Source organism: Bos mutus, chromosome 12, assembly GCF_027580195.1.
Source record: "Bos mutus isolate GX-2022 chromosome 12, NWIPB_WYAK_1.1, whole genome shotgun sequence".
NCBI classification, from domain to species: domain Eukaryota; kingdom Metazoa; phylum Chordata; class Mammalia; order Artiodactyla; family Bovidae; genus Bos; species Bos mutus.
In genome coordinates, this window is record NC_091628.1 from 697,296 (window position 1) to 709,154 (window position 11,859).

The window sequence follows — 11,859 nt, forward strand, 5'->3', positions numbered from 1 at the left end:
TATTTGGTGCTATAAATAGAATATTAAGTACATTGTCCAATCTGATTCAGCCTTCCTGCATAGCTCAGTTGGTAAAGAATCCGCCTGAAATGCAGGAGACCTTTGTTCAGTTTCTGGGTTGGGAAGATCCGCTGGAAAAGGGATAGGCCATCCACTCCAGTTTTATTGAGCTTCCCATGTGCCTCAGCTGGTAAAGAATCTGCTTGCACTGTGGGAGACCTGGTTTCGATCTCTGGGTTGGGAAGATCCCCTGGAGAAGGAAAAGGCTACCCACTCCAGTATTCTGGCCTCGAGAATCCCATGGACTTTATTTTCCATGGGGACGCAAAAAGCCGGACACAACTGAGCAACTTTCACTTTCCAAGCTATACCAGGCTTCAACTATCTGCATGTTTAATCAATCAGTTCAGTTCAGTTGCTCAGTCATATATGAATCTTTGCCACCCCATGGACTGCAGCACACCAGGCTTCCCCATCCATCACCAACTCCTGGAGCTTGCTCAACCTCAAGTCCACTGAGTTGGTTATGCCATCCAACCATCTCATCCTCTGTCTTCCCCTTCTCCTACTGCCTTCAATCTTTCCCAGCATCAGGGTCTTTTCAAATGAGTCAGTTTTTTTGCATCAAGTGGCCATAGTATTGGAGCTTCAGCTTTAGCATCAGTCTTTTTAATGACTATTCAGGACTGATTTTCTTTAGGATTGACTGGTTTGCTCTCCTTTCTATCCAAGGGACTCAAGATTTTTCTCCAACACCACAGTTCAGAAGTATCAATTCTTCAAGGCACAGCTTAGGAAAAACCATAGCTTTGACTAGACAGATCTTTGTTGGCAAAGTGATGCCTCTGCTTTTTAATATCCTGTCTAGGTGGATCATAGCTTTTCTTCTAGGGAACAAGTGTCTTTTAATTTCATGGCTGCAGTCACCACCTGCAGTGATTTTGGAGCCCCAAAATAGAAAGTCTCTCACTGTTTCCATTGTTTCTCCATCTATTTGCTATAAGTGACAGAACTTGTTACCATTTTCTTAGTATTTTGAGTGTTGAGTTTTAAGCCAACTTTTTAAACTTTAAGCCAACTCTCACTTTCATCAAGAGGGTCTTTAGTTCTTCTTCACTTTCCACCATAAGGGTGGTGTCATCTGCATATCTAAGGTTATTTATATTTCTCTTGGCAATCTTGATTCAAGCTTGTCCTACATCTAGCCCGGCATGTCACATGATGAACTCTGCATATAAGCTAAATAAGCAGGTGACAATATACATCCTTGATGTCCTCCTTTCGCTATTTGGAATCAGTTGTTGTTCCATGTGCAGTTCTGTTTCTTCTTGTCCTGCATACGGATTTCACAGGAGGCAGGTAAGGTGGTCTGGTATCCCCATCTCTTTGAGAATTTTCCTGTTTCTTGTGATCCATACAGCCAAAGGATTTATTGTAGTTAATAAAGCAGAAGTAGATGTTTTCCTTGAACTCGCTTGCTTTTTCTATGAACCAATGGATGTTGGCAATTTTATCTCTATTCCTTTTCTAAATCCAGCTTGAAAATTTGCAAGTTCATGGTTCACACACTGTTGAGTCCTGGCTTGGAAAATTTTGAGCATTACTTTACTAGTGTGTGAGATGAGTGCAGTTGTGGGGTAGTTTGAGCATTCTTTGGTATTGCCTTTCTTTGGGATTGGAATGAAAACTGACCTTTTCCAGTCCTGTGGCCACTGCTGAGTTTTCCAAATTTGCTTGCATATTGGCTGCAGCACTTTCACAGCATCATCCTTTAGGATTTGAAATAGCTCAGTTGGAATTCCATCACCTCCATTAGCTGTGTTCATAGTGATGCTTTCTAAGGCCTACTTGACTTTACACTCCAGGATATCTGGCTTTAGGTGAGTGATCACATCATCATAGTTACCTGGGTCATAAACATCTTTTTTGTGTAGTTCTTCTGTGTATTCTTGCCACCTTTTCTTAATATCACAAAGAGTCCAACGTGACTGAGTCAATTTCACTCACGTTATTTAATCATTAAATGAGTATTTTAAGACACAAATCCATCAAAATGTAGTAAGAAAGTGATATGCTCTGGTACAAATTTTATATTCAATGTAGGTTATTAGAAAACCAAAAGACTGTTATTTACTCTCAGTTTCCAGGAAAATTCAACATGCAATCATTATCTCTGCAAACAATCCTCCACAATACTTTAATTTGCCTTCATTAAAATATTTAAACATTAAAGCAATTATTTAAAGCTTATTTATAAAAAATGTAATAAATTATTTTATTTATAAAATGTTAACTTATATATCAAATGTTTTTATCAAAATAATTTTAAATATTCAATGAGTTATTTTTATTTTTATAAAATGTTATCTAGGTAATATATCAAATGTTATTTTCTGTAGTATCAAATATAATTTTTTTTTAAATATTCAAGTCCAGTTTCCCAGCTTTTATTTATTTAACATTTTATTTTTCAAGACCTTAGAACTTAGTAAGAGAAGATGACTGGATTAAGATTCAAGTAGACTTGGTCTAAAGATGTACAAGGTAATGTGTCCAACAGATAAAAAAAAGAATGGAAGTAAAAGAAGGACAATATAAAGGAGGGAAATATAATCATGAGATAACAATTCAAAGGTCTAAATATTGTTTTCTGTATTTAACCTGTTTGCTCTTTTAAAACTTTTTGCCAGTGCAGGTTAGCAACTTAATTGCATTACATTCTCCCTAGTGATAAATTAAATAGCAAAATAAGAGTGAAAAATAATAAGAAAAAAATATATATATTTTTTAGTGACAAAATGAAACAAAAGTTAATATCTCACTAGAAACAAAATTAAAGATTTTTTTTTTACATTCAAATGTCTATCTGTATGTTTTTATTATTCCTTTATAACATATTTGAGGATCCATGGAACTTGAGACCTGCCCGGCTGATCCAGGTATTAACAAAGCGTAGGTTTTTCAAGACGATAGCTTCAATTAGATATTAATTAGAGATATAAAGTAATAGAATAAGGATAGCTCAGTAGGAAAATTCAGTGGAGAAAAGAGGCTGGAGCTTGGTTTAAGACCAATTCAAGACAAGTTTGCACCAGACTTGGTCTCCCGAAGGAAAGACACTGTCGGATCTTAGAAGCCAAGGTAATGTGGGTCCGCGCCCAGATAAAAAACTCAACCAGAGTGTAAAGAAGGACAATATAAAGGATCCCAATTCTTTAAATATACACTGAGATGAGATAACAAAAGTCAAAGGTCTAAATATTGTTCACACAAATTATACAGAGGTCTTATTTATCATCTTTGCTCTTTTGACAATTTTTCTCCAGTGACAGGTCAGTCAATCAGGACACTTATTTCTCCAGGGCTGATTATTTGCATTACATTACACTCCTACAGGGTGAGTTAAATTAAATAGCCAAAATAAGATTAAATCAAAAATAATTAAAGATAAAAATATAGGGGATATGATAAGCAACAAACATTGACAAAAATGAAAAACCCTTCACCAAATCTATTTTAATGGTTAATATCTCACTAGAAACAAAATTAAAGATTTTTTTTTTTACATTCAAATGTCTAGCCTGTCAGGCAGGTTATAGAACCTTCAGAGGAGTAGTTTATTCACACCCAAGAGTTTTTTTTATAATTTACGGAAAGGTGGTGGGGACAGCCCCCGTAAATCAGAAGTTAGAGCACAAAGTAGTTATATCCTGGTTATGGGGGTAGGAGATTTCAGGGGACTAATGAGGTGATGCACTATGTTGACTTTGCAACACTTACAAAATAATGGTGATGCACTATGTTACAACACTTACAAAATATAGCCCAGGGACTTGGTAATACAGAAATATAACAAAAGTAGTCAAATCAGAATTATCCACTTTTGTTTATCAGTATTACTAATTAACTTTCAACCCATAAAAACCATTATTTCCTTGTCAGTATATTAATAAATACTGACATGATACTTAATTAAGATAAAAAGTAATACAAATTTTGACAATGTACTGGCATTGGTAAAATACTGACAAAAATAAAGTGAAATTCCTAGAAATATGTTTAAATATCATTTTCCAGTGAATATAATTAAACAATCTCTGATCCAACTTTATCTAATTTTTTTGAATAGCAGAATGTTAACTGAATACAGCCACATTCCTTCTCCAAACAAATCAACAGTTCATTTTTTTAAATTAATACTTTAAATGCAATTGAAAAAAAATTTACTCAAGCATTTTGGGTAAACTCTTAAATTGTAAACTTAATTATTCTCATAAAACTCTTAAAAGATGCACATTGCTGAAGCTTATATTTTCTGAGCTTAAGTAGTATGAGAAAAACACTTGGACTATTATGTAATTTCAATTTGATATGATAACATTTGGGTTCATATTTTATAACATAATCTACTCCACTTTTCTTTCAACTGTAGGCTTTAATAATGGGATTTTCTTGTGCTGTTTAAAAATATGTCTTATTTCCAATAGTATATATGACAAACATGAGCTAATTAACTATAATTAACCTGAAACCCATTATAGGAAAACAGAAAAGTCTAGATAAACTTGTGAAAGCTGTGTGCTCATCTTGTAATTAAAATAAAAAGTCAAAATGCCCTAATTTCACTAAGCTGGAAACATATGCACTACATTAGAGAAAGATAACATTTTCATGCACAGTCAGTTTGAGCATGTGTAACTATACTGTATAATCAAAATCAATGCAGTTAAAAAAATCTTCCAATCAGTCTAAACAGTACAAAAAAATATATTGACACAATTTAAAACAAAATGGAATATTTGTAGAGAGTTCATACCCATAGATTTGCATGTATTTTACATGTAACAAGAATGATGACCAGAGATGTTTTAAACAAAAGAGAGACACAAACACACTGACAGAAGCAGAAAAATAATGATTGGAATAACTAATAACTATGTCTTTTGTTATTTACAAGGGTACCAAATAGTTTGTTTCAGTAATAGCCAGGTTTATAATACTGGACTGTATTATGCTATGTACAAAATGACCTATGGCCAGTTGCAACTAATCTTTGGTTGTTGTATTTAAGTGTGCTTAACATATACATAGATCAACTTCAACTGAATCACATCTTTCATCAATATGAAGCAAAGCTTGTATTTAACTTTATAATTCCCTATGGTGGCTCAGACGGTAAAGCGTCTGTCTACAATGTGGGAGACCTGGGTTCGATCCCTGGGTTGGGAAGATCTCCTGGAGAGGGAAATGGCAATCCATTCCAGTACTATTGCCTGGAAAATCCCATGGACAGAGGAGCCTGGTAGGCTATAGTCCATGGGGTCACAAAGAGTCGGAAATGACTGAACGACTTCACTTTATCATATCATTGTTATCTAAAGCTTAAGGTGTTGGGCTGCCTACCCGTCATGGAGGCAGTCTTGACTGAGGAGCTTGATGAAGAGGAACAGCTGGTGAGACGGCATCGCAAAGAGAAGAAGGAGCTGCAAGCCAAAATACAGAGTATGAAGAATGCTGTTCCCAGGAATGACAAAAAGAGGAGGAAGCAACTTACAGAAGATGTTGCTAAGTTAGAAGCAGAAATGGAACAGAAACAGAGAGAGGAGCTGGATCAGTTGAAGTTGACTTCTAAAGAGAGTAAAATCGATTCTGTTGCTGTTAATATTTCAAACTTGGTTCTTGAGAATCAGCCACTTCGGATATCAAAAGCACAAAAGAGACGGGACAAAAAGGCTGCATTGGAAAAGGAGCGGGAAGAAAGGATAGCCGAAGCTGAAATTGAAAACTTAACCGGAGCTAGACATGTAGAAAGTGAAAAACTTGCTCAAATATTGGCAGCTAGACAGTTGGAAATTAAACAGATTCCATCTGATGGGCACTGTATGTATAGAGCCATTGAAGATCAGCTGAAAGAGCAGAACGGCGTTCTGACTGTGGCTGCCTTAAGATGTCAGACTGCTAACTATATGCAGAGTCATGTGGAAGACTTTCTGCCATTTTTAACAAATCCTAATACAGGAGAAATGTATACTCCAGAAGAGTTTGGAAAGTATTGTGATGATATTGTAAACACAGCTGCTTGCGGGGGTCAACTTGAGCTAAGAGCCCTGTCTCACATTTTACGAACACCAATAGAGATAATACAGGCAGATTCTCCTCCTATAGTAGTTGGTGAAGAATATCCAGAAAATCCTTTAATACTTGTTTATATGAGACATGCATATGGCTTAGGAGAACACTACAATTCTGTTACACGGTTGGTGAACACAGCTACTGAAAATTGCAGCTAGTCTATAAAATGTTGCTATTATGTCAGTGTGCTGATCTGAGTATTAATACCAAGTATTGGATTATTCTCAGTGTTTCTGAAAAAACACAACTACCTTAAAAGAGTTTTATGGCAAAGCTACTAATAGGTTTTAAAAAAACGTGTCCGAGAGAAACTTTAACCAGTGTCCCCTTAATGGTGTTTTAAAAAACACTTGTAAGTTCTTTGTGGAGAATATCATTTATAGACCAAGATGGTACCCTGATTGTTGATATTTTTATTAAATATAAGATTCTGAACATTCTATTCTGTGTTGAAGTTGTTAAAAAAATTTTTTTCCTCCTTATTACCGAAAGCTTTCAGTAACCATATCAATGTAAATTTTCGTGAAGAAGTGAAATGACTCAGTCTCTTTGACATTGCAATAATGTGATGGTGATAACAAATTTAATTAATGTTTATAAATAATTCGATTGCAGTAACATTGCTGTTGATGAGATTAATGCTGTGACTTTTTAACATTTATTTTTAATTGGAGGATAATTGCTTTAGAACGTGTTGGTTTCTGCCATGTAACAACATGAATCAGCCCTACGTATACATATAGCCCTTCCCTCTGGAACCTCCCTCCCATCCCTACCCTTCCCACCCCTTTAGGTTGATGCTGTGACATTTTTGTAACCCCATCAAAGTGCAGCTAAGAAGGTTGCTTTAATAAAAATAAAAATAAGTCTTTTATTTGTAAAAAAAAAAAAATAAAGCTTAAGGTGTCATACTTTTTCCAAAGTTTTTTTTTTTTTAATATAGTAACTGCATTTGATATTTCAATTACATCATTTCACTTACAATAACAGTTTTCTCCTACACTCTTTAATGAGTCTTTTATTTGGTTTTTGGATATTTGCTTCATTGTCTTATATAAAGAAGTGTAAAATAGAAATTAATGCCTATAGTAGTTGTATACTTCTTTTTAAAGGTAATATTTCATGATTTAGTCTGTAGAATTTTTTTTATACAGAATATCATTTTTCTTTTAATTTCTTTTGCTCCAGGAAGATATTTTACATAAATAGATGAAGTACTGCTTAAACCCTTCTCCAAATATACTACTTGACTATAAAATTACCATCTTTTTTAAAGTTATATATAATATGTTCTATATTATATAATAAAAATAATCAAATTTCATGCACTGACAAACTGCATGTTTCCCTGAGGTTTTACACATTTATTTTGTATAATTTGAAATATTTTAATTTTTTAGTTGTTAATAAAGTTTTTAAAGGAACAGGCTCATTTCCATTGCTTTTAAACCACTAAAATTAAGGTATATGGGAATTTCATTCTTACTAAATAAATTATAGGAAATATTTAGTCAGTTCAAGCTATCACAACAAAATTCTATAGAATTTTGAGTAGTTTAAACATCAGAGATTAATTTCCTCACAGTTCTAGGGTCTGAAAATGTGTGAGATCCAGCATGATCAAGTTCTGTTGGGAGCTCTCTTTCTGGCTTGTAGATACTGTCATCTCACTGTGTGCTCGCAAGGAAGAGACACAGCTCAGGTGTCTCTTTCTCTTATTATAAGGGCACTAATATCATCTTGAAGTCCACACCGTCACTGCTTCATCTAAACCCAGTTACCTTCTAAAGGCCCCACCTCCAAACACCATCACATTGAGAGTTAAAGCTTTAATATATGAAATTCGAGGGGAGAATACAATTCAGTTCATAGCATCAAGTTTTATATCCAAAACTCTCAAATCTGAAACCGGTATAAGAAATATATGTAAATGACCAAAGGTTTGAAAATTTGCCTTCAAACGACTATCATTTAATCCATAAACATTTATACAAATAAAGTAGTTGAGGGTGGGGAGAGTTATTTGTATCAAAATCTACTGACATTCCAAATTAATTTAAAACACTTTAACACCTACATTTGCATACTATTTTATAGAAAATGAGGTAATTTCAAAGATACTGTCTTTTTTACATATCTAAAGTGATAAACCTACTTTAGACCTTTTCATTTTTTTTCTTATTGATACTGTTTCAAAAAGTCTGTTTCTTGGGATAATCATGCTGTTTGTGGTTACCTAAAATCTAAAGAAATAAGTAGACAAGTCCCCTGCTCTGAATCTTTGCTGTATCAAAGCTGATGTTAATATAGCCTGTCATATTAAAGGACATTTTGAGTTGAGAGGAAAACAGCCAAGCAATTCTCTTACTAAAGATCTCCCACCATAATCCTCTCTCATGCAGGTGACAAACTGAAATTCCAGTTCTGAGAGGAGGTCAGTTCTTCATGATGTATAGGCCAATATGATAATTTTTACCTAAAAATTCACTCTTTACAAAAAAGATTAGTCTCTTTCATGGATGTTTTATTTGATGTCTTTCTGCAGAGGCTGAATATCCCTTGAAAGAGTACATGACTGTTTCAATTTCCTTATACCTGAATAATTTAAATATTTATAGGCAGAATGAAAGTGAACAAAGACAGATAATCAGCCCTACACAATATTGCATTTCAATAAGTAGCACATGTGGGTTTTCTTTAGCTGATCCTTACAGATTCTACAAATACATCATTATCAACAAATATTTTGTTAATATAAATTATTTTATGTCAGTGAATCTCTCTGTGAGTTGCTCTACAATCTGAATCATTAATGCTCCTTCTGGAAAAAAAAAAAAAAAAAAAACACGTCATTTTGGTTACATTTTACCAAATTGAAAATCTGATGGAACTAATGAAATTCAATTAAAAAAACAAAATGACTAGAGTATATATTTAAAAGGCTCTGTATAGAAGTATTAATATAAAAAGAAGAGTCAGTATATTTCTTCCATTTGTTTTCTAAGAAGGATTAAGGATATGAAGTAGCTGGTTCATTTGAAAATCACTCCGATTTTTTGGAAAATGCATAAATCACACAATTTAATTTCCAAAGTCTGAAATGTTGTCATTCTAATACTTTATAGCGGATAATCATATTTCTAGATACATAAAACTGCTTAGAGTACATTTTTATATCAAGGAATCAAAATCTAGCAACTAAATTATTTTTCTAATCAAATTATCATTAGTCATTGTTTTTAGAAGGTCATTACATGAATAAATGGGGAAGAAATGGGAGGTAATAATTATTGTTAATTGAAAATGAATGAAATTATGTGTCAAAAACAACAGATTTATACTCCCTTGCACCCCTAGCACATTCATGAAAAAAAAATTCATGTTATCAAATTGTTCTTTTATTTTAGAAGATGATATTATTCAAAATGAGATATTATTCCAATGTATGTTGCATACTTAAAGAATTTAGAGGCAGAATTCAAGTATCATGATTAAAACAATTCAGTTCAGTTCAATTACATAGTTAATAAAGAGACTTAAATTGCCTTATTTCTCTACTCCAGTTCACCAAATGCCCTTTTGCTTTGTTTTCCTCTGTCCTCCAAGTTCATAATTTATTATCATGAATACTCCCTTAGAATTTTATCCAGAGTTTGAAAGTCACATAAGAAAGCACATTTACTAAAGAAAGTAATCAAGGATGTGGGATTTTCCTGGCAATTCCTAGTCTGAAATACCCCAAGTGTGACACAGCTTTGCATGGAAAGAGGATCTTCCTTGGTGGCTCAGACGGTAAAGCGTCTGCCTAAAATGCAGACCTGGGTTCAGTCCCTGGGTAGGGAAGATCTCCTAAAGAAGGAAACAGCAACCCACTCCAGTATTCTTGCCTGGAAAATCCCATGGACGGAGGAACCTGGTTAGGCTACAGTTCATGGGGTCGCAAAGAGTCGGACACGACTGAGCGACTTCACTCACTCAGGAGGAGCCAAAGCACTGCCAAATCTAATGTAAATTATCTTACGTGGTTTTCAATTTATATTTAGCAAATATAATTTACTATATTTTGATTCTTAGAATTCTGACTGTGGACTGTGCCTGCCTTGTGACCCTAACCAGTTCATTGTGCCTCTCAAATTGCTTTCTGGCCTGTTATATGGGGTTAGGGGGCTACCCCCATGGCTCAGTGGTAAATAACCCACGTGCAATGTAGAAGATACAGGAGACGTGGATCTGACCCTTGGGTAAGGGAGATCCCCTGGAAGAGGAAATGGCAACCCACTCCAATATTATTGCCTGAAAAATACCATGGACAGACGTACCTGGTGGGATATAATCCACAGGACCACACAAAATCAGACATGACTAAATGACTAAGCATGCATGTGTATGCAGATTGGAACACCTGATATTAGATGGCTATGAAGATTGAATTGTACAAACTGCATCTGCTTATTCTATCCTATCTAAGTACATAGATGTGTAATAAAAGGATATAAGCTTTACATACTATGAATTCACTACTGTGAGACAGTAAAACTAATGAGACATATATCATTTCTTCTGGCTGAGTGGTATCTTAGAGGTGAAATTACTATACCTTGTTATTTTGCTATATATTTCTCTGATATAAATGACCCCAAATTAATTTCTATGACAGAATTGTGGCACAAGAGACTTTGTGCAATAAATTGTAAATCTCTAATTGCTTTTCAGAAGTGTGTTTGGATGCAGTTAACTAATGCATAAAGATTTCTGCTTCTATAGGACATATTAGTCTAAACTTACCAACATCAAATGATACTAGCAAGAAAACAAACAAGGAATAAATTTATGCTTGGAGGAATAATGAAGAAACTAATATTGGTTTTTGCAAAGCAATCACCAAATGCCCTACATATATATCATGCCTTCAGTGTCTCATCACACATAATGAAGCTTATAAGGAAGAAACACACACACACACACACAAAGAGAAATAAGTAAAAACAAGAAAGCTTCACTGTACTTGAAAGTTAACTATTCCCATTTGTAAAATATTTAAAATACTGATCTTCTGAATCACATTTTTTAATTTTTTATTGAAGGATAATTGCTTTACAGAATTTTGTGGTTTTTCTGTCATACATCAACAAGAATCAGCCATACAAAAATATACAATGGAGAAAAGACAATCTCTTTAACAAGTGGTGCTGGGAAAACTGGTCAACCACTTATAAAAGAATGAAACTAGAATGCTTTCTAACACCATACACAAAAATAAACTCAAAATGGATTAAAGATTTAATTGTAAGACCAGAAACTATAAAACTCCTAGAGGAAAATATATGTAAAATACTCTCTGACATAAATCATAGCAGGATCCTCTATGACCCACCTCCCAGAGTAATGGAAATAAAAGCAAAAAAAAAAAAAAAAAAATGGGACCTAACTAAACATAAAACCTTTTGCACAATGAAGGAAACTATAAGAAAAGTTAAAAGACAGCTTTCAGAATGGGAGAAAGTAATAGCAAATGAAGCAACTGACAAAAAATTAATCTCAAAAATATACAAGCAACTCCTGCACCTCAATTCCAGAAAAAAATGTGACCCAATCAAAAAATGAGCCAGAGAACCAAACAGACATTTCTCCAAAGAAGTCATACAGATGGCTAACAAACACATGAAAAGATTCTTAACATCACTCATTATCAGAGAAATGCAAATTAAAATCACAATGAGGTACCAC

The 11,859-nt window shown here is 34.0% G+C and overlaps 1 pseudogene; it reads left to right on the forward strand.

Annotated features, from left to right (window-relative positions):
• Positions 1-5,393: 5,393 nt before the first annotated feature.
• On the forward strand, positions 5,394-6,572 carry LOC138990246 (deubiquitinase OTUD6B pseudogene; annotated as a pseudogene).
• Positions 6,573-11,859: the final 5,287 nt, after the last annotated feature.